This window comes from Myotis daubentonii, chromosome 3 (assembly GCF_963259705.1).
Source record: "Myotis daubentonii chromosome 3, mMyoDau2.1, whole genome shotgun sequence".
Lineage (NCBI taxonomy): Eukaryota > Metazoa > Chordata > Mammalia > Chiroptera > Vespertilionidae > Myotis > Myotis daubentonii.
This window is the reverse complement of record NC_081842.1, coordinates 129,469,495-129,491,124: the sequence shown is the minus strand read 5'-3', so window position 1 is coordinate 129,491,124 and position 21,630 is coordinate 129,469,495.

Below are 21,630 nucleotides of genomic sequence, written 5' to 3'. Positions count from 1 at the left end.
TTGTACCCATTTTACATATGAGGATGCTAAGGCTGAAAGGCTGAGTAACTTATCTCGGGGAGTCACAAGGTTAATAATAAGCAAAACTATTTGATTTCAAAACCCACATTTTTTTTTCTCAACTCAGCTTCTGTGAAGGCTTTATTCAGAAATGTCTCCTACAGGATCCATCCAGGGTCCACAAAGATTTTAATTCAATCTCGTATGGTTTTACAGGTACACCTATGTGTATGTTTACATACACATGCACACACGCACACACAGATCTACGTTCACATGTGGAATGGGTTGTAAAGAAACAGATCTACTCTTCACTGCAAGCAGAGACTTCCAGGGGGCACTTCCTTAGTTAGTCATTAAATTCTTAGGTTCTGCAAATGGATTGTATCAGTTACATGTTATCTAGGGGGATTACTCATGCTAACCAAACTGATTGATAAAATAGGTCTTGCTTTGCCAATGAAATGTCAACAGAAGTGGTACAATTCACCAAATTTCTTTTCCACATTGGCGTGATTGTGGAAGCAAGTGTTGCAGTGGAGCCTCCATCAGCCAGGGAATTTGAGTGTTTGTGCTGAGTTGACCTGTATTGGGCAGTAGAGGGAGAGGGAAATACACTTGCTATTTAATCCACAGAGGTGATGGGGTTGTTTGTTATGTATAACACCTTGCCTATACTGACTGATACAATAAATTGGCTGCTCCCTCTTATGTAGCAGTGGTTAATAACTAGTTCCTAGCATGCGAATGAGAGGTGCACTTGAACCCAAATAAACTTATTTTTTATTGTTGACAATATTACAGATGTCTCCCATTTTCTCCCCTTTTTCCCCTCTCCACCCAACCCTCACTCCACCCCAGGCCAAATAAGGTTTTGAATGCGACCGACATTAACATCTCAGTGACCTATAAGCCAACTAATCACAGTTCCATTAATCTGTACACTTGCCCCTCTCCTCAGTGTGCTGGTCCAAGCCACTTGTTCTCTGGATTATTGCAACACTCTCCTCGCGCTTTTCCCGTGTCTACCTTTGTCACCCAACCTCCTTCCTTACTCAATCCTGGAGTATGCCCTTCACAAAACTGTGTTTTTACCATTTTCCAAACTGATATTTTAGTTATCAGTATATTTGGAGCATCTTTCTATGTCAATGAAATTAATTTTTCTCAGTGAAAGAGCCTGACTTGAAAATCAGGGCCAGTCATTTGCCCAAGGCCCTTCCTCCTCACGGGCTGATCCCAGTGGGCGACACCAAAGAGAGGGGCAAGTGGTGACTTGATGTGCAGAGAGTTAGAACAAAAGGCACAGCGTCTCTGCAGGGAATCTTTTCGCTGGGCAGTGGTGTCTTGGTAGGTTTTCAGGTATCCTGACCCCTGGCCCAGTTCTCTGTGCATACAGTCCACCTAGTGCTGCTTACCCAGAACACGGCATTCTGGTTAACAGAGATTCATGGCACACTATTATGTAATAGGGCCATCATTGCATTCCTATGATACCTCAAGTTGTCAGAACCTAAATTAAAAAAGAATTGCTTTGATGAGACTTTCACACTCACCTAATTAAATTATTTTTCTTGCAGGATTTTTAATAATAAAGATGTTTTATGGATATATTTTGTTATTGAAAACTTAAGACTATAAACTGCTTCATCAAAACTGATAAAAGCAACGCCAAATATCACAGAGGCAAGTCTATATACTAGTAGCATATAGAGTGGAAAATAAAAATTCATGTTTTCTGATTTATAAATCAGGAAAATGAATCATAGCACAGCTCCTGGCCACCAATAGTAAGTAGAGGAGCAAGATGGTGCCTGGACAGTGGGCCCCTAAACCAAGTGTGCCTGGGACCCACACCCAGTGGTACGGGTGCCTGGCTGTGATCATGTTAAAACCAAGTACAATAAGTGTAAAACTAACCATGTTCCCATACTTATCACTTTATTTTTCATTCACATGAATGAACACGTGCTGCAGGAGCTAGGCCTATACATACAGTCCCTACAACTTCTGTGAATAAACAAAAACAAAACAAAACAAGCGAGTGAACAAAAAGAATATGCTTTTCCCCTTTTAACGTGGAGTGTCAATCTTTACCTCAGAGTGGTCCCTCAGAGAACAGGCTGCAGGGAAGTTGCACCATGGACGTCACCGTGTAACATGACCCGCGGTTCTCTAAGCTGTGTCTGTGTCAGGGGGAAGTACCTGCCAGCTGTTAGAATGGAAGGCCCGCCAGAGTGTGTCTCTTTCATTAGGGGTGCTCCTACAAGGCTGTATCCAGTCCGCCAGCTCTGTGAAATCTAGTGTTTCACCTGAAAGGAAGCGACTGAATGAGGCTGGAGAAAAGTGAGGGGCGAGGGAAAGATTCAGAGACAGAATGAGCAGACATGAATCAAATAGATGGAAACAATCGATCTTCTTCTGTACCCAAACTGCAACGTGCAACAGAACATTTCCAGAAAAGCTGTAGGAACTTCCTGTCTTTGGGAACAGCAGAATAGTCCAATCAGAAAACTACCAAAAGGAAAAAGAAGATTTTCCTCAGGAGAGAATATTCTACCTAAAAATCACAGAATGTACAAGAGAAAGTTTACTTTTGACCAAAACTTAAGGGAGAAATGTGGCTAGTGGCAGATCTTGATATTTTTTTTTTTTTAAAAAAATATTTTTATTGATTTCAGAGAGGAATGGAGAGGAAGAGAGAGATAGAAACATCACTGATGGGAGAGAGAGAATCATTGATTGGCTGCCTCCTGCATGCCCCACACTGGGGACTGAGTCTGCAACCTGGGCATGTGCCCTGACTGGGAACTGAACCCTGACCTCCTGGTTCATAGTTGATGCTTAACTACTGAGCCACACCTGCTGGGCAGACCTTGGTATTTTACTCCTTGCCCTGAGGAGTTTTCAAAAAGCTAGTCTTCCCTAGGCTTCTGGTTTATCAGTTACCATGGAGACCATTAACCTTATTGCCGAAGTTCTGAGTGATTTGAACACAGAAGAATGCTCACTTGAACACATTTTACCCCCGACCCCTCTTTCTACATACAGCTCTGCCCCAGTAGCCAAATGCCTCCCGCTGCTGTTGGGCCACAGGTGCTGCAAACTTCTGGCCCTTCCACAAATTGAGGCGAGCAGTCAGGATTGTTGTTAGGAAACTCTAGCAGGCAAATAACTCCAGCAGGTCTCAGACAAGTTGGTGTAAATTCTGGCACGGACTGGCTCACCTGTTGTGTGGTTAAGTCATGGGGTTGCCGCTTGTTCCCTTTGGGACAGGGCCAGGCAGCATTTGTTCAAGGGAAAATGAGGCTCTGTGTGTGCAGTGTGACTGTATCAACAGAAACGGGCAAACAGATTCCGGTAGAAGAAAAGAATGAAAACGTGGGTGGTGGGATGATCCTGCAGCTGTGTTGAAAGGTGTCTTAGTCAAGGGTGGCTTGGTGGCAAGAAACAAAAACCTACTCAGCTCGAGCAAAGAGGGATTTGTTAGATGGTGTCAGGAACCAACTGAAGGAAGCAGCCTGACCTCATGGCGCTGGAGAATGGTCTGCAGCTCCTCACACTCTGGCCTGCACTCTCTCACCTCCTGGGCATGGCTGCTTCATTCCTTTTTCTTTGCAGATTGAGTCTTTGTAAGGCCTCTCTCCCATCACATGGGCCTGATGTGGATTTGGGTTGCCATGGCTCTTGGAGGGCTCTGTCTCAGAATACTCTTACAGCTTAGGTACTCGGTACTTTCTCACAGATCTGACTCTGTCAGGAATTCTTTTTTTTTTTTTAATTAAATCTTTATTGTTCAGATTATTACATTTGTTTCTCTTTTTTCCCCCCATAACTCCCCTCCTCCCAGTACCCACCCCACCCTCCACCCTCACTCCCACCCACTGTCCTCATCCATAAGTGCACGAAGGAATTCTTTAGGCAGATATCTACCATTGGTCCAATCACTTGTGGCTAGATGATGGGGTCAGAGATTAATTTCCCCTTTCTGGCTGAGTAGGTGTGGGTAGGTCCTCTGAGAAAGAGCTAGAATTGGGGGAGGAGGAGGTGGAAAGAGTAGCTGGAGGAAATGATAGACATTTGCAGAATAAAAGCTTGGCCTGGCATTGACAAATCAACATGGGTTGGAATGGACACTGGCCATAGACAGTTGTAAAGCTGGACCTGTCCTTTCTGGCTGAATACTGGTGCTGGCCTGGGGAATATGGGTCCTGAAAAGGGCAGCATGTAGAATGGCTGTGGATCCTAGAGAGGACAGGGAGGCAATGTAGCCAGGATGGGGTTAAAGGGCTGCTAAATGCATAAAGGCGATGAGTAATTGAAGGTCCTGGTGAAAATGAAAGTTAGGAATTTGGAGGTTTGAGAGAATAAAGATGGCCTCTTGAGAGAGATGGCCACAGAAGAGGCTGTGATTAGAGGGAGTTGGTGCTATGCTAGACTTGGGTGAGGTCTAGGTTGTGGCCATGCTGGTATGCTGTAATGTCATATACATGAATGGTGTTATAGGCTGAATTTTATCCCCCAAAATTCTTGTGTTGAAGCCCTAATCCCCAGGATCTCAGAATGTGACTACATTTGGAGATTGGGCCTTTAAAGAGGTAACTAAGTTAAAATGAAGTGATGAGGATGGGCCCTAAACCAATAAGACTTGTATCCTTATAAGAAGAGATTAGGACACAGACATAGTCAGAGGAAACACTATGTGAGGACACAGAGAGAAGGTGGCCATCTGCAAACTGAAGAGAGAGGCCTCAGAAGAAATCTACCCTACTGACAGCTTCATCTCTGACTTCCAGCCTCCAGAACTGTGAGAAATAAATATCTGTTGTTTAAGCCACCTGGTCTGTGGTACTTTGTTACAGCAGCTCTAGCAAACTAATACAGATGGCATGGGAAGAGAGGCATTTGCTGGCCAAGAAGCAGCACTGGGATTTAAAGAGAAGACCAACTACACCCATCTTTGCTAGTGAATCATAGCTAATGAGAAAAGGCAGGAGGAGGAGGATGCATTTTTCAGGAAGAACAAGAAGGCCAGGGTGAGAGGGGAGAGGTCTGCATCAGGGAGAGACTTCTACAGTTCATAGGGTCAAGTAATAGGAGGCAGCAGGGTGAAGGTGATGGGAGAACAAGAAGCCTAGTGAGTGGGCAAAGGTGGGATGATTGTTAGTGTTGGGTTTAGGCTCAGGGATAGGAGATTCAGTGCCTCATCCCATGTACAGGATGCAAATAACTGATGTCACAGAAGCATTGGGTGGAGGTAGGACAGAACTACATTTGAGGCAGGAAAGAGTCAACACAGGCTTGGCAGGATTTTTTATTTGATGGAGAAAGCAGAGTTAAAGAGAACACATGAACACACACACACACACACACACACACACACACACACACACACCTTATTTTGTCCAAGGTGAACTCAAGGATTCTGGAATAAGAGAAATCCTAGGTCTTGTGTCAGAGTGACCCCTTGCTAGGAAGCCTGGCGCATGCCCAATCTCAATAAGAAGGCCTGGAGTTCTCTGGGGTCCTTGAATGTGACTGGACCTTAAGGCCAATTATGGTCAGACTCTGCACCCCCACTTCCCTGGGATAAAATCAGTTTCTGGTTAGATTTTTTTTCCTGCAAAATTACTAAAGCACAGAATCTCTCTGCTCTAATTCTGAGACTTAGTTTGCTGAGGGCTGATCTTGCTCAATGGTTGGCTTCAGCAGAGAAAAGAGTGTGGGAACTTTGTGGAAATCTTTGAGAAGTGAAGGTGAAGGTCAGTAAACTGGTTTGTTCAGGGTTTGAGGAGGTGGGGAGGTTGTGTCTGGTAGCTGGTTAAAAATATGAGAGTGAGTGTGTATGTATTTTGGGGATGAACGTGCAGTTCAGCTAAGCCCTATGCTGAAGTTCAGTGCCTGGTGCCACAATGTAAGTAATGCCAGTAAAAAACAGCAATGTGTTGATTGCTTAATGTAAATAGATATTGCCAACACCAACAGAATGTAAACTCCATAGAAGGAAGACCGTTTCTGCCACAATTTTCCAGTGCCTATATGACTGGGCCTAACACATATTGGTGTTCAGTAAATACTCATAGTCATGGAGTTCAACTATATTGTTAAGAAACTTAATTACTCCCATCCTTTCCCAATCTCCTGTCCCCCTTCCAAACAAACAAACAAACAAATAAATAAATAAAAAGGACATCTAGAGAAAAATCACAGAAGAGAGATAGAATGGCTAAAAATGTTCAGCATCACTCAAAATCGAAGAAATGTGAATAACATTATAATTATATGCTCCTTTAGAACTAACATATATACTATTTTGAAATTAGCAAAGAATAAAAATGATAATATTGAATGCTGGTATGAGTGCAGTGAGAAATTCTCTTATATTTCAGGTGGGAGTGTAAATAGGTATAATGTCTATAAAATGTCATTTGTCAATGTGTATCAAAAATTTTAAAAATATTTATATTCATTGACTCAGTAAGATTGTGATTATAATTTTATGGCTAAATCTTGGGCCAGGTCCTATTTATTAAACAGAATTCCCCATTACAGAATGGTATTTGCAATGAAGTGGCAGTGTACTTTTTAAAAATATATTTTTACTGATTTCAGAGAGGAAGGGAGAGAGTAATAGAAATATCAATGATGAGAGAGAATCATTGACTGGCTGCCTCTTACATGCCCCTGACTGGAGATCTGGCCTGCAATCTGGGCATGTGCCCTGACTGGAAATCGAACTGTGATCTCCTGGTTCATAGGTCGATGTTCATCCACTGAGCCATGCTAGCTGGACATTGGCAGTGTATTTTTTGAGGAGAAAATATTGGTTGTAATAGTGAGGAATTAAGACAAAAGTGAAAATGAGCAATCTGGAAAAATGTTCCCGACCACATAGCAGAGTTGTGTGTGTGTGTGTGTGTGTGTGTGTGTGTGTGTGTGTGTGTAGGGGTAGTGGTGGTGGGTGAGGGGTGGAAGGAAGTAGGCGGTTTGATATAGAATAAAATAACCAGAAAACCCCAAAAGACAAGTTATCAATTAAATAATAGTGTGGCCAGAGCTTAGACCAAATTATTCCTCATCACGTTTACATAGTGTCCCCAAAAATATATACACACACTTTAACAGCTCAATAGATGTTTCATTTCACATTTAACACATTGGAATTAATAATTATTCAAAGTGTGTATACATTTTCTGGGGATACCATGTATGTTTAACTTGCGTTTGCATGATTCAAATTTATGCCATTAGATTGCTCGCTTTTAAAACATGCTAGTAAGCATTTAGCTAACACGAAATCACACTAATAATTTATATTTGGCATAATGTGCTACAGGCCTTTGGCTACACTGTGATCTTTGACCAAGGTACTTTAATAGTGCTTGGCTTTTGGGTGAATGTCCAGTGACACAGTATTTGCATTATTGCATTTATTATTTTAACACTCACAACGTGTATTTTATTGTATAGCAGTTTCAAAAATAGTAGCACATATGTAACAGTGATATGGAAATCTTTTTCTATTCAGAAATAGGACTAAATGTGAAATATAAATCCTGAGTTTCTTATTAACCATCATTTGTGTGTATATGTGCATCTGATAAGGCTTGTGGAATTCCTTTTTTTAAGATTTTATTTGATGGACAAGTAGGAATGCTTTGGGGCTAAGTCATTGTTCATAAGCCTCTGAGTCACAAATGTCACAAACCTGTGAGGCATAAATGGCCCTTTCTTTCTTGAGCTGCTGTGATGTCACGTTGCCTTATTTCACATCTAGCACGGCTTCTCTTCCCAGTGCACTCTCTAGCGATTAGTCATTTCAGCAGGACTTCCCCATCAGCATCTGCTCCAAGAGCCAGTGGGACAGAATGTGGGACAGTGCTCTGAAACTGCAAAGGGTTATTATGTGGATGGTGGCAGGGATATCCTGGCTACTCCATATAAGGACAAATGCAAGAGGCGATACCCACCACCCACACCCACCACACATGTTCCACTTCAAGCCTGTGTTTGCTCATTCTCTGAAAGCTTCAGTAGGAGCCTTCCCAGGGAGCTCATCTCCTTCCTGTGAGTCCCCTGTGACCCCTGGGTCAGTAAGACTTAATTCCCTGCCTTTGGGGAGGTCACCATCTGGGACACTCGTCACTTGCCACCTTGCTGCATTTGCAGTCTCACCTCTCGTCTATTCCTTTACTAGATGCTAACCCTCGGGAGCCCTCGGGAGGTTCCACTTACCCTCCAGTGGTTGAAGCCTGGTGGCCTCCTTTTGGGCCTGTCCCACCTGATTTGTGTGGCAGTGAACTTGAATGGAAGTCAAAACACGGCATTAGAATTTTAACTTGGGTTTCCATTAGTTCTGTCCTTTTAGTCCCCTCTTTCATAGTCACCAATCATTATGCTTTTGTGGGTATTTTTGGTTGATCCTCACCCGAGTTTTTTAGAGACAATGGAAGGAAGGGGGCGGGGAGAGAGAGAGAGAGAGAGAGAGAGAGAGAGAGAGAGAGAGAGAAACATCAGTGTGAGAGTGACACATCGACTGTTTGCCTATTGCATTCGCCCTGGCCCAGGCCTGCAACTGAGGCACATGCCCTTGACTGGAATTGAACTCATAACCTTCCAGTCCATAGGTTGAGACTCTAACCACTGAGAAAAACTGGCTAGGGCACCAGTCACTATTCTTAAACCCAAGTATGGTAGTTACATCCTTAACTCCAGAGCCTTCTGTGGTTCTCTGGCGCTATGGTGTATCTTACCAACTTTATTTTTAGCATGGCACTCCTTCCCTTCCTTTCTGTTGGCTTCACTCTAACTCCATGCATACTTGCTGTTCTCTAAATATAGTGCTTTATGCCCTGGCCAGGTAGCTCAAGGTCCAATTAAAAACTCATATTGTGGTAGCTTCCTTGATCTCCATTCAAAATCAATTTTTGTGCCTAATATCCATTTATTCCAGGCACGCTGTACCACTAACAATGCATAACAGTTATTTGCATATTTGCTCATCTTTTTCACTGTATTATAGGTCTAATTAATTCACTTAACCTCCTCTCTTCCCGTGCCTGGCATTTAATATATGCTTAATAAAACTTCGTTGAATATAAATAAATAACTTAACTCTTCCACTTCCTTCAATTGACTTCTTAGGGGCAATCATTGTGTTTTTCCTCTTTGTTTGCTCCATTAAACTTAGCTTGGTGCCTACCACATAGTAAATGCTCAATGAATGTTGGAAGTGGTATATATATGAAGCAACATATAATATTTGCCTGCCAACATTCCTATAAGGAGAGAGAAAGATGTTACCTATTTTATTGCATGAAGAACCTGAAGAACAGAGAGGGTGTGTTGTGGACATAGCTCTTTGACTTTCTATTTGTATAACTTCTAGTTTTGGATACTTCCAAAAATCTCATCTAAGGTCATGCTGAAGAATTGGGTAGACATTCCCTGCTGGCCCACCGTGAAGGAGGAAGAAGTCTTGGGATCTTAGGAGAGCCAGGGGCAGCTGATTAGTCTGTTATGTACAGCACCTCCCACCACCAAGAAAGTCAGAGGCTCTTTGGGTCTCTCAGCTCTGGCTGTTTCTGTTCCACTGGAGATCAAAGTGGACTCTGGGTTCGGTCCAGCTGTCCTACCAGAGCAATAGGCACTTATGTGGCCCACATGTAATTGCCATTGAAAAGCATTGGCATATATATTTGAGCTTTTCCTTTTCTTTTTTGAACCATGTTCTTTTCCTCAGCAACATTTAACAGTTTTTGCTGTTGTGTGTCAGGCATTCTGCTAGGTGCAAGCCTACAGCGATGGATTCACTAAACAGGGTCCTGGTCTCAGAGGCTCCGAGACCAGTGACCTCCGTGCAGGTGGAGCGCTCTGCAGTGGAGGTGGAGCCAAGTGCACAGGCACAAAGGAGCGGCTGGGGCTGGAGCTGGGGAAGGGATGTGACTTGGCCTCCCAAGACCTTATGTCTAGACTGGATGTCTCAAGGCAGTCAGGCCAGAGAGACAGAAGGAAGCAAGGAGGGGATTGATGGAGAATGTCCTTTTCTCTTCCTAGTGACTCAGGTAGCTATCTTCCCCATTAGTCCCAGCTCTGCCGACTCTCTTTTCTCTACAGGCACACAGGCGCATGCGCACACGCGGCACACAGCACAGTGTGTCTGCTCCAGCTTTCAGGATGTCTGATGCAGGGAAGGAGCGGGCTCGCCTTTCCCATCTCACCTGCTGCGTCAGGGGCAGCTGCTCTGTTGCCTCTGGCTAGTGCCATTTGTTCCCACTGAAACAGGAGAAAACAGATGAGTAGAGGCGAGGAGAAATGTGGGGCTCAAACAAACAGAGCTAAACTGCTGTGCCGGGTGGGTATGCAACCAAGCACTTGCCAGCTTTTACCCGGGACAAAGTCTCCTCAGCGGATGGTTGCGATAGTTTTGGACTGTGTGGGTTGGTATTAAAAGTGAAGCTGTCATAAAAGTTAAAACGGCAAATGTTGATTTCCTTATTTTACAGATTTCACAACTCAGGCAGAAGAGGAGTTAAACTATGGTAGTGAGGGAAGTAGCAGAGCAAAAGTCACCGGCGATTTCTTGGAACTATTTCTGCCTAAGCAGTTATCATTTCTCAAGCCCCCTGAAAGCGAGCCAAAAGCCATCTGCATAAGTAGCAACAGGATGAGCAGCCAGCACTGGGCGTTGAGCATAGATGCCGAGCAGTTTTTACAGTTATCTCTTTAATTGGCCTCTTACTTGCTTTTATTTTGAGCAGCGCCTTTGGTGAAAAGTGCACTGAACTAAGCGTCGGAATATCTGGGACCTAGTCTTACCAGACCACAGAAGACGGCTACCTCTGGAGGCACCCGACTCTCTACCCAGGAAAGGAGAAGCAATTGAATCAGAGCTCTCCTAGTTCTAGGACAGGAGTTGGCAAACCACGGCCCACGGGAGGGCCAATCCAGTCCACCACCTGTTGCTGTTCTGTCTACAGGCTTTTATATGCTTAATGTTTGAAAGAAATCAACACAAGAAGACTATTTCATGACCTATGAAAATCATATGACTTCCAATTCAGTGTTCATAAAGACAGTCTTACTGGAACATGGACATGCTTAGTCGTTTCTCACTGTGATGGCAGAGCAGAGTGTCTTATTGGGACACGGACATGCCCAGTTGTTGTGCCTGTGATGGCAGAGGGGAGTGTTGTGGGAGACTGTGCCCCACGCAAAGCCTACAGTGTCTACAGTCTAGTCCTTTCCGGAAAGAGTTTGTTGATAGCTGTTTTTTTTTTTTTTTTTTTTTTTTTTTTTTTTGTTGTTGTTTTTTTTTATTGCTTAAAGTATTACAAAGGGTATTACATATGTATCCATTTTATCCCCCCGCCCTAGACAGTCCCCTAGCCTCCCCTATCACCCAGTGTCTTATGTCCATTGGTTATGCTTATATGCATGCATACAAGTCCTTTAGTTGATCTCTTACCCCCCAACCTCCTGCCCGCCAACCCTCCCCGGCCTTCCCGCTGCAGCTCGACAATCTGTTTGAGGCAGCTCTGCCTCTGTATCTATTATTGTTCAAAAGTTTATAATGGTCTCTATTGTCCACGAATGAGTGAGATCATGTGGTATTTTTCCTTTATTGACTGGCTTATTTCACTTAGCATAATGCTCTCCAGTTCCATCCATGACGTTGCAAATGGTAAGAGTTCCTTCCTTTTTACAGCAGCATAGTATTCCATCGTGTAGATGTACCACAGTTTTCTAATCCATTCATCTACTGATGGGCACTTAGGCTGTTTCCAGATCTTAGCTATGGTGAATTGTGCTGCTATGAACATAGGGGTGCATATATCCTTTCTGATTGGTGTTTCTGGTTTCTTGGGATATATTCCTAGAAGTGGGATCACAGGGTCAAATGGGAGTTCCATTTTCAGTTTTTTAAGGAAACTCCATACTGTCTTCCATAGTGGCTGCACCAGTCTGCATTCCCACCAGCAGTGCACAAGTGTTCCTTTTTCTCCACATCCTCTCCAGCACTTGTCGTTTGTTGATTTGTTGATGATAGCCAGTCTGACAGGTGTGAGATGGTACCTCATTGCTGTTTTGATTTGCATCTCTCGGATGATTAGTGACTTTGAGCATGTTTTCATATGTCTCTTGGCTTTCTGAATGTCCTCTTTTGAAAGGTGTCTATTTAGGTCCTTTGCCCATTTTTTGATTGGATTGTTTATCTTTCTTTTGTTAAGTTGTATGAGTTCCCTATAAATTTTGGAGATTAGGCCCTTATCAGATATGTCATTGGCAAATATGTTTTCCCACACAGTGGGTTTTCTCGTTGTTTTGTTGATGGTTTCTTTTGCTGTGCAGAAGCTTTTTATTTTGATGTAGTCCCATTTGTTCATTTTTTCTTTAGTTTCAAGTGCCCTAGGAGCTGTATCAGTGAAGAAATTGCTTCGGCATATGTCTGAGATTTTCTTGCCTTTGGATTATTCTAGAATTTTTATGGTATCCTGTCGTACATTTAAGTCCTTTATCCATTTTGAGTTTATTTTTGTGTATGGTGTAAGTTGGTGGTCTAGTTTCATTTTCTTGCATATATCTGTCCAATTTTCCCAACACCATTTATTGAAGAGACTATCTTGGCTCCATTGTATGTTCTTGCCTCCTTTGTCAAATATTAATTGAGCATATTGGTTCGGGCCGATTTCTGGGCTCTCTATTCTATTCCATTGATCTATATGCCTATTCTTGTGCCAGTACCAGGCAGTTTTGAGAACAGTGGCTTTGTAATACAACTTGATATCTGGTATTGAGATCCCACCTACTTTGTTCTTTTTCAGGATTGCTGCAGCTATTCGGGGTCTTTTTTTATTCCAGATGAATTTTTGGAGAGTTCGTTCTAGATCTCTGAAGTATGCTGTTGGTACTTTAATGGGAAGTGCGTTGAATTTATAGATTGCTTTGGGTAGTATGGACATTTTGATGATGTTGATTCTACCAATCCATGAACACGGTATGTTCTTCCATCTGTTTATGTCTTCCTCTATGTCTTTTTTCAACGTCCTGTAGTTTTCTGAGTAGAGGTCTTTTACCTCTTTAGTTAAGTTTATTCCTAGGTAGCTTAGTTTTTTCGGTGCAATGGTAAACGGGATTGTTTTTATAATCTCTCTTTCTGAAAGTTCACTATTGGTGTATAGAAATGCCTCAGATTTCTTGGGGTTAATTTTGTATCCTGCTACATTGCCAAATTCATGTATTAAGTCTAGTAGCTTTTTGATGGAATCTCTAGGGTTTTGTATGTATAATATCATGTCGTCTGCAAATAAGGACAGTTTTACTTCCTCTTTTCCAATTTGGATGCCTTTTATTTCTTCTTCTTGCCGAATTGCAATGGCTAACACTTCCAGTACTATGTTGAACAGGAGTGGTGAGAGGGGGCATCCCTGTCTTGTTCCTGTTCTTAGGGGAAATGGTGTTAGTTTTTGTCCGTTGAGTATGATGTTGGCTGTGGGCCTGTCATATATGGCTTTTATTATGTTGAGGTATGATCCTTCTACTCCCACCTTGCTGAGAGTTTTTATCAAAAATGGGTGTTGAATTTTGTCAAATGCTTTTTCTGCATCAATTGATATGACCATGTGGTTTTTTTCTTTCAATTTGTTTATGTGATGAATCACGTTTATTGATTTGCGGATATTGTACCATCCTTGCATCCCTGGGATAAATCCTACTTGGTCATGGTGTATGATCTTTCTGATGTACTGCTGGATCCGATTTGCTAAGATTTTGTTGAGGATTTTGGCATCTATGTTCATGAGGGATATTGGCCTGTAATTCTCTTTCATTGTGTTGTCTTTACCTGGTTTTGGTATTAGGGTGATGCTGGCTTCATAGAATGAGCTTGGAAGTGTTCCTTCCTCTTGAATTTTTTGTAGTAGTCTGAGGAGGATAGGTTTTAGTTCTTCCTTGAATGTTTGGTAAAACTCCCCTGTGAAGCCATCTGGTCCTGGGCTTTTGTTTGATGGAAGCTTTTTGATGACTGCTTCAATTTCTTCCATAGTTATTGGCCTGTTGAGATTTTTAGATTCTTCCTGATTGAGTTTTGGAATGCTGTATTTTTCTAGGAATTTGTCCATTTCCTCCAGGTTGTCTAGTTTGTTGGAGTAAAGCTGTCCATAGTATTTTTTAACAATCATTTGTATTTCTGTGGGGTCTGTTGTTATTTCGCCTCTATCGTTTCTGATTTTATTTATTTGGGTCCTCTCTCTCTGCTTCTTGGTGAGTCTGGCTAGAGGTTTATCAATCTTGTTTATCCTTTCAAAGAACCAGCTCTTGGTTTCATTGATTTTCTGTATTGTTTTTTTGGTCTCTATGTCATTTATTTCTGCTCTAATCTTTATTATCTCCTTCCTTCTGCTCACTCTGGGGTTTTCTTGTTGCTCTCTTTCTAATTCTTTGAGTTGTAGAGTTAGATGATTTACTACCATTTTTTCTTGTTTTTTGAGATAGGCCTGTAGAGCTATAAACTTCCCTCTCAGGACTGCTTTCAATGTGTCCCATAGGTTTTGGATTGTTGTGTTTTCATTGTCATTAGTTTCCAGGATGTTTTTAATTTCTTCTTTGATCTCATTGGTAACCCAATCAATATTTAATAGCATGCTATTCAGCTTCCAGGTGTTTGGGTATTTTTGGTTGTTTTTATTGTAGTTTATTTCTAATATTATGCCGTCGTGGTCTGCGAAGATGCTTTTTATGATTTCAATCTTCTTGAATTTGGGGATACTTTGCTTGTGACCCAATATGTGGTCTATTTTTGAATATGTCCCATGAGCACCTGAGAAGAACGTATATTCTCTGGCTTTGGGGTGAAGTGTTCTGAAGATGTCTATTAAGTCCATCTGATCTAGTGAGTCATTTAGGATTGCTGTATCTTTGCTGATTGTTTGTCTGTAGGACTTATCCAGTGCTGTCAATGGTGTATTAAAGTCCCCTACTATGATTGTATTGTTGTCGATCTCTCCTTTGATATTTTCCAGGAGTTTTTTTATGAATTTGGGTGCTCCTACATTGGGTGCATATATGTTTACCAGGGTTATATCTTCTTGTTGTATTGATCCCTTTAGTATTATGAAGTGGCCTTCCTTATCTCTTGTTAAGGCCTTCACTTTGAGGTCTATTTTGTCCGATATAAGTATTGCTACCCCAGCTTTCTTTTCCTTTCCATTTGCCTGAAAGATATTTTTCCATCCTTTCACTTTCAGTCTGTGTGAGTCCCTTCTAATGAGGTGGGTTTCTTGTAGACAGCAGATGTATGGGTCATGTTTTTTTATCCATTCAGCCACTCGATGTCTTTTGGTTGGAGCATTTAGTCCGTTTACGTTTAAAGTTATTATTGAAAGGTACTTGTTTGTAGCCATTTCTTTTTGTGTGTGTGTGTGGCTGTTTTCTTTCTGAGCTTTTTATTTCTTCTTTTTATACCAGTCCCTTTAGCATTCCTTGCATTGCTGGCTTGGTGGTGACAAACTCCCTTAGTCTTTTTTTGTCTGTGAAGCTTCTTATTTCCCCTTCAAGTTTGAATGATAGCCTTGCTGGATAGAGTATTCTTGGATTCAGTCCTTTGCTTTGCATCACTTTGTAAATTTCAGTCCATTCTTTTCTGGCCTGATGTGTTTCTGTTGAGAAGTCATTTGACAATCTAATGGGAGATCCCTTGTATGTAACTTTCCGTCTCTCTCTTGCAGCCTGTAAGATTCTCTCTTTGTCCTGAACATTTGCCATGGTGATTATGATGTGTCTTGGTGTGGGTCTTTTCGGGTTCACCTTGTTTGGGACTCTCTGGGCTTGTGTGACTTTTTTCTTCCCCACCTCAGGAAAGTTTTCTGATATTATTTCTTCGAGTAGGTTTTCTAATCCTTGTTCATCTTTCTGTTGTTCTGGTACTCCTATTATTCGTATGTTGTTTCGTTTCATGTTGTCCCAAAGCTCCCTTAGGCTCTCCTCCTGTCTTTTAATTTTTTTCTCCAATTGCAGTACATTTTGGGTGTGTTTTGCTTCCTTGTCTTCTAATTCATTTATTCGGTCCTCCGCTTCTCCTAGTCTACTGTTGATACTTTCAATGGAGTTTTTCATGGCAGCTATATCACTCTTCATTTCTTCTTGGGTCTTACTTAGGTTGTTGATTTTTTCATCTGTTTCTTCTAGCTTCTTCCATATGTTATCGATTTTTTCATCTGTTTCTTCTAGCTTCTTCCATATGTTATCGATTTTTTCATCTGTTTCTTCTTGCTTCTTGCAGAGGTTGTCGATTTTTTCCTCCATCCGGTTTATGCACTCTAGGATCCTTATTCTGAATTCTTTATCTGTCATGTTGCATGCCTCTGTATTACTTAGCTGCTTTTCTGGAGAGTCCTCCTTCTCTTTCCTTTGGGGGTTTCTTTGTCTACCCATGTTTGATCTCACTGACATATCTAGACGTTGAGTTGTTCAGTGGTTGCTCCCTTGGTGGCAGTGACTCCTTGGTCTGTGGTTGCTCTTCGGGCGGTTGTGGTAGCAGCTGCTCTTCAGTTGGCAGCAGCTCCTCTGGTGGGTGCTGTTCACAGCTGTGGTGGCTCTTCCGGCTGGTGGGGCGAGGTTTCATGTACAGCTGCTGTTCCTCAGCAGAGGATGAGGTGCTCAGGAGGTTGCTGTTGCTTGGATCTGCTGCGTTGATTTAAAGGCACAAAATACAACACAACAAGGTACCACGTACCAGGCACTATACACAAATATATTCACGATATTAATAACCCCAATTAAAGGTGACCACCTGAATTAAGAGAATTAGGGGATAAGGAAGAAGGAAGAGAAAAAGATCAAAGAGAAAAAGGAAAAGAAAAGTAGGGACCAAAAAAAGGGAGTGCAAAAATGAAATTGGGAAAAAGGAAGGGGGAAAATAAAAGCGAGAAAAGAAAAGAAAAAAAAAAAAGAGCGAAAAGAGAGAATGAAGTGGAAGAGGGAAGAGACTTTTTATATGAGGAGAATACTCCTATAGAACAGCCATTAATCCCAACAAATTCCAGCAACAGCTCCCTGGATATGAATGCAAACTAGAAACAACCAATAATATAATGATGAAAATAGAATGGTGAACACTAATCCCAAAATAAAATAAAGAAAAAATAAAATGGCACTTTAAAAAATGGTAAAATGGTAGCAGTAATAATACTGGTTAAAAATAAGAAGGTAGTAATTAAAAGGGTAAAATCAGGTGATGGAAAAAGAAGAAAAGAAAGAAAAAAAAAAGAAAAAAAAAGAGAACAGAAAAAAAAAGAATGAAAAAAAAATTGGTTTCTTAGTTAAAAAGTGAAAAAAGAAAAAAAATTGCAGTAGTGAAGGTCCTTCGTTTCTTCTATTCTTCAGTGTGGCTTGCCTTAGACCTTCCAGGTATTCAGGAGAGTGTTGAGTTTCCCTGCGATATACTGTTCCTCTGTGTTGTAAACCACAGTCCTTATTTTAAAGCATGCCGCATTTATTTCCCAGACTGCCTTATTTTGTGTTTAGCAAAGAGTCAGTTTGTGGGTCAGCCTCTGGGTGGCAGTGTTCTGGGGTTGGCCTCTGAGGCTATAGGGCCTCTCTGTCCAGTGGAAGTTCACTGCCCAGAGCTGACTGGGTAATAGTTAGTTACCGGCGCTATGTTGTTGCTGGGATTGAAAATCCCCCTATAGGCCAGACCCTGTTAACTCCCAGGGACTGATCAGGTTATCTTAATCCTTGATCTCGTACAGGGTGGAATCTGGGTGTGGCTGTGCTCCTTGCCTGGGGGCTGGGGGGAGGAGACTCACTCTCAGGAGCGGGTGGCTGCCCCAGTCCTGGGCTCAGGGGTGTCTCAGCACTCAATTCACTACCACCTCTCCCGGCTCCCCCTCTTTCCCCAGTCTCTCCCCAGATTCCACTCCCCAGCACACTCTCCCTCTCTTCAGCACAGGTGAGTGTCTGTATCCGAAATGTCCCATGAACAGGATTCAGTGAAAACAAACAAACAAACGCCGGCCGCGGAAACGGGGAAGGCTTGTTTTCTGTAAGCTTCTTCTCTTACCGGGACTGCATGGTCAGGTCAGCTCTTCAGGCTGCCCCCTTTAGGCTCAGTCCTCCGTGATCACAGAACCCAGCTCTCAATTTCCCTGGCAGCACCAGGAATCCCGCGGTTCTCCTTTCCCCCGTCAGGGGCTGTGCCTGTCCCACGGGACGCGGCTGTCTGCCACGTGGTCTCCCTCCGACTCTCTGGGCTCAGAGGTCTGGCAAACTTTCCTGCCCAAATCCCTGGGTTTTTTTTACCTTACCAGGGGAGTTCTGCTCTTCCCGGCTGTAAACCCTCTCACCAGCTGAGCAATTTCGCCAATTCGGTGTGAGTGTTACTAGCTTCAGCTGCTCGTTCCATTTGCTCCGGGACACGACCTGGGACACGTCTCTATGGAAAATTGTTGTTGATAGCTGTTGACTACAGTACAACATATGTTCTTATTTCCTGCCTTTATAAAAACAAAGAAAGGACTTCCTGGAGTTGCTGCAAGAATTAAATGAGATAATGGGTGTAAAGGCATTTTGAGCCCTGGCTGGGGTGGCTCTGTTGGTGTACCAGGAGGTTGCTGATTAAATTCCCATCAAGGTACATGTCTAGGCTCATCCCCAATAGGGGGCATGCAGGAGGCAGCCAGTGGATGTTGCCCTCTCTCTCTCAAAATCAATAAACTATTTTAAAAAAGTATTTTGAGAAAGTCAAAAGCATTTGTAAATTTTCACAATTCATTTAATTAATTTGAGAAAGGGTATCATGTACATAAATACCCAGCTCCTAGGGTTTGCTGGGTGGAGAAGTAAGAAACTCTTATTAATAGTTTGTACAAACACAATCTCTATTTTTATTCAGTAAGTTTGAAATGTATAGGATGAGATTGCAGATGTGCGAAATTATCTGGAAGAAAAAATAACAAGAACTTACTTGCTAGGTTGGTGTGATTCTGGGTGAGCTTTTAACTTTTCAATTATTTAAAGCATTCTTATAACTTTGTTTTAAAATAGATAAGAGAAAAGGGAAAGTACCCCCAGTCTTATTTCAATACTAATATTTAAAAAAGTATTTAAAAAAGATTTTCTATTTCCAAAGTGAGGGCTGAACTGTAATGGAGAAGATTAGCTCTCTACTCCATACTAAGTTGTCTATAGACAACACTGTCCAACCAATTGAAAGATATAGTCAAGTATTGGAAATAAAATATAATTTAGAAAGATTACAATAGCCATGAGTTATGGGTTTTGTTACAACAATATTGGAATAACCTGTCATTGTTAGATTGTTTATCATTTACTTAATTATTTAACTAACAAGAAAAGCAAAATTATACTTGTTTAACATTTAACCTACTCAGATAGTTGGGCAGGAGGATGAACATTTTAAGTGAGGTTGAGTCAATTTCAGGTTTGACAAAATACACAAGGATGGAAGTTTTCCACGAGAGGTTCAGAGCTTCAGTGTGCCCAAGAATAACCTAGAAAAGCAGAACTTGGATTTTGAATCCTATATTCCAGTAGTGACAGCCTAGGAAGCTTCCAGATCAACTTGCCAGTCTGTGTCTTTGTTATATTACTGGTGAGGTTCTTTCCCATTAAAGCTGTGGTTCTCAACCTTCTGGCCCTTTAAATACAGTTCCTCATGTTGTGACCCAACCATAAAATTATTTTCGTTGCTACTTCATAACTGTAATGTTGCTACTGTTATGAATCGTAATATAAATATCTGATATGCAGGGTGGTCTTAGGCGACCCCTGTGAAAGGGTCGTTCGACCACCAAAGGGGTCACGATCCACATGTTGAGAACCACTGCGTTAAAGTGACCAGCTGTTTGGTTGAATTCACCACATGGGCACAGCCTTATTGTGAGCTGTGAATTAACCTCCACCCGAAAAGTGGGATTGCTCTCTCTCTGTCTGGAGGTGCGGACTGATCTGGGCAATGAGGCCCCAGGAGGCTGGGGTTCTCCTGGGACTTGCAGTGGGACCTCAGGTGCACCTCTTAGTTCTGCTGATCCTTGACTTCCTCACCCCCTAAAGGGGGAGGGTAATAGAACTTACTTCATGGACCTGTGAACACTGACCGAGGAGACCTGTGGGAAAGGGCCAAGGATGGAGGTGCCTGGCAGCAGTCCTCTCAGTAAGTCTTAGCCATTCCTCTCATCCTGGGTGGTGAGGTAGCTAGAAAGCAAAACCAAAACAGATATTTCTTGGTGGTGGGGGTTCGAGCTCATGTCTTCTCATTTCCTGCAGGCCCCAAGTCAAGTGTGAACGTAGGTTGTCCAGCTCACTGCTTTGTAAGGGATGGAAATGTCTGGTAGCATTTCTTTCCCACTTTAAATCTTTGTGGGATGCGTTAGGCAGAAGGCAGTACTTGAGCACTCGATGAGTGATCTTTTCTACACGAATACCCACCCAACAAAATGATTAAGTACACACTGGTCATTTGATGTGTCAGGGACGGTCAATAAACAATGACAAAGGGTCTTTTACATTCTCACCATAAACATGGCTGCTTCTTCTCACCATCTTCCTTGATAAACACCATCTGGAGTTCACTCCCAGCGGAGGGGCAGCTCACTGCCATAATGTAGGATGAAGTCAGGCAGTTGCCTCTTGAAGATTTATTTTTGTCTTTAAAAAAACACTGGTGGGGCTCCTGGTTTTGGGGCCCTGGATATTAGTGGCTCCCTTTCTGACGTGGGAGACAGCTTTGGGTAGTGATTTATTATTATTATTATTTTTTAATTCTCTGTCATCTCAGCCTCTTGCTTTTGCATGAAAGGAGGGGGGAAGTGGGTTGTGAGGGGCTGGGACTGGGAGCTTAGAGCCCAGGACTGAGATCAGGCAGTTCCTGTGTGTGAGAGTGGTGAATGGGAGGAGGGAAGGGGGTTTAAACAGCATGGTGAATATAACGAACACTCCATCTTTGTTGTCTTTACAAAGAACAATGGTAGAGAACTAAATATGGTTTTGGAAACCGAACCAGTGTTTAATTGAATGCTATATTGGACCAACATGGGATCACCACAATCACTCCTGGAATATCCCCTGAGCCTAAAACAGTGCCTGACACATGGTAAGAGTTTAATAAATATTTGTTGATGAATTGCCACCATCCTGGTTCTAGGTATGTATCCATGAAACTAATGCCATAGGTCTCCAAATGTATACATGTAATGGGAAACATCCTCTAAATCTCCTTGTCAAGGAATGAGCTCCTTTTGGCCTTTAGCCTCGTCTCCTACACCCATCCCTACTTCCACATTCTGGCAGCAGCTCCATGTGTCTTTGGAAGTAAATGTCCTTATGCTTTCTGACCTTGCTCCTTAATAGTTGACAGGGCTGATCATGACGTTGGAGGACTAAAAGATATTTGATTAGGGACCAAGCTTATATACATTCTCTGTGGCCCAGCCAGTGTTCCCCTCCAAAAAGTCCCAGATGTGTGGGAGCAGCCCACGGCCAACTGGGATGTAGAAGGGATTGCGATCTAATACTGGGAGAGATGGCCCCAGGTCACCATCATAAGTGGAAGAGGAAGAAGGAAGCCACAGCCACAGCCACATAGTTCTCATTCCTGACACGAGCTCGTTTGTG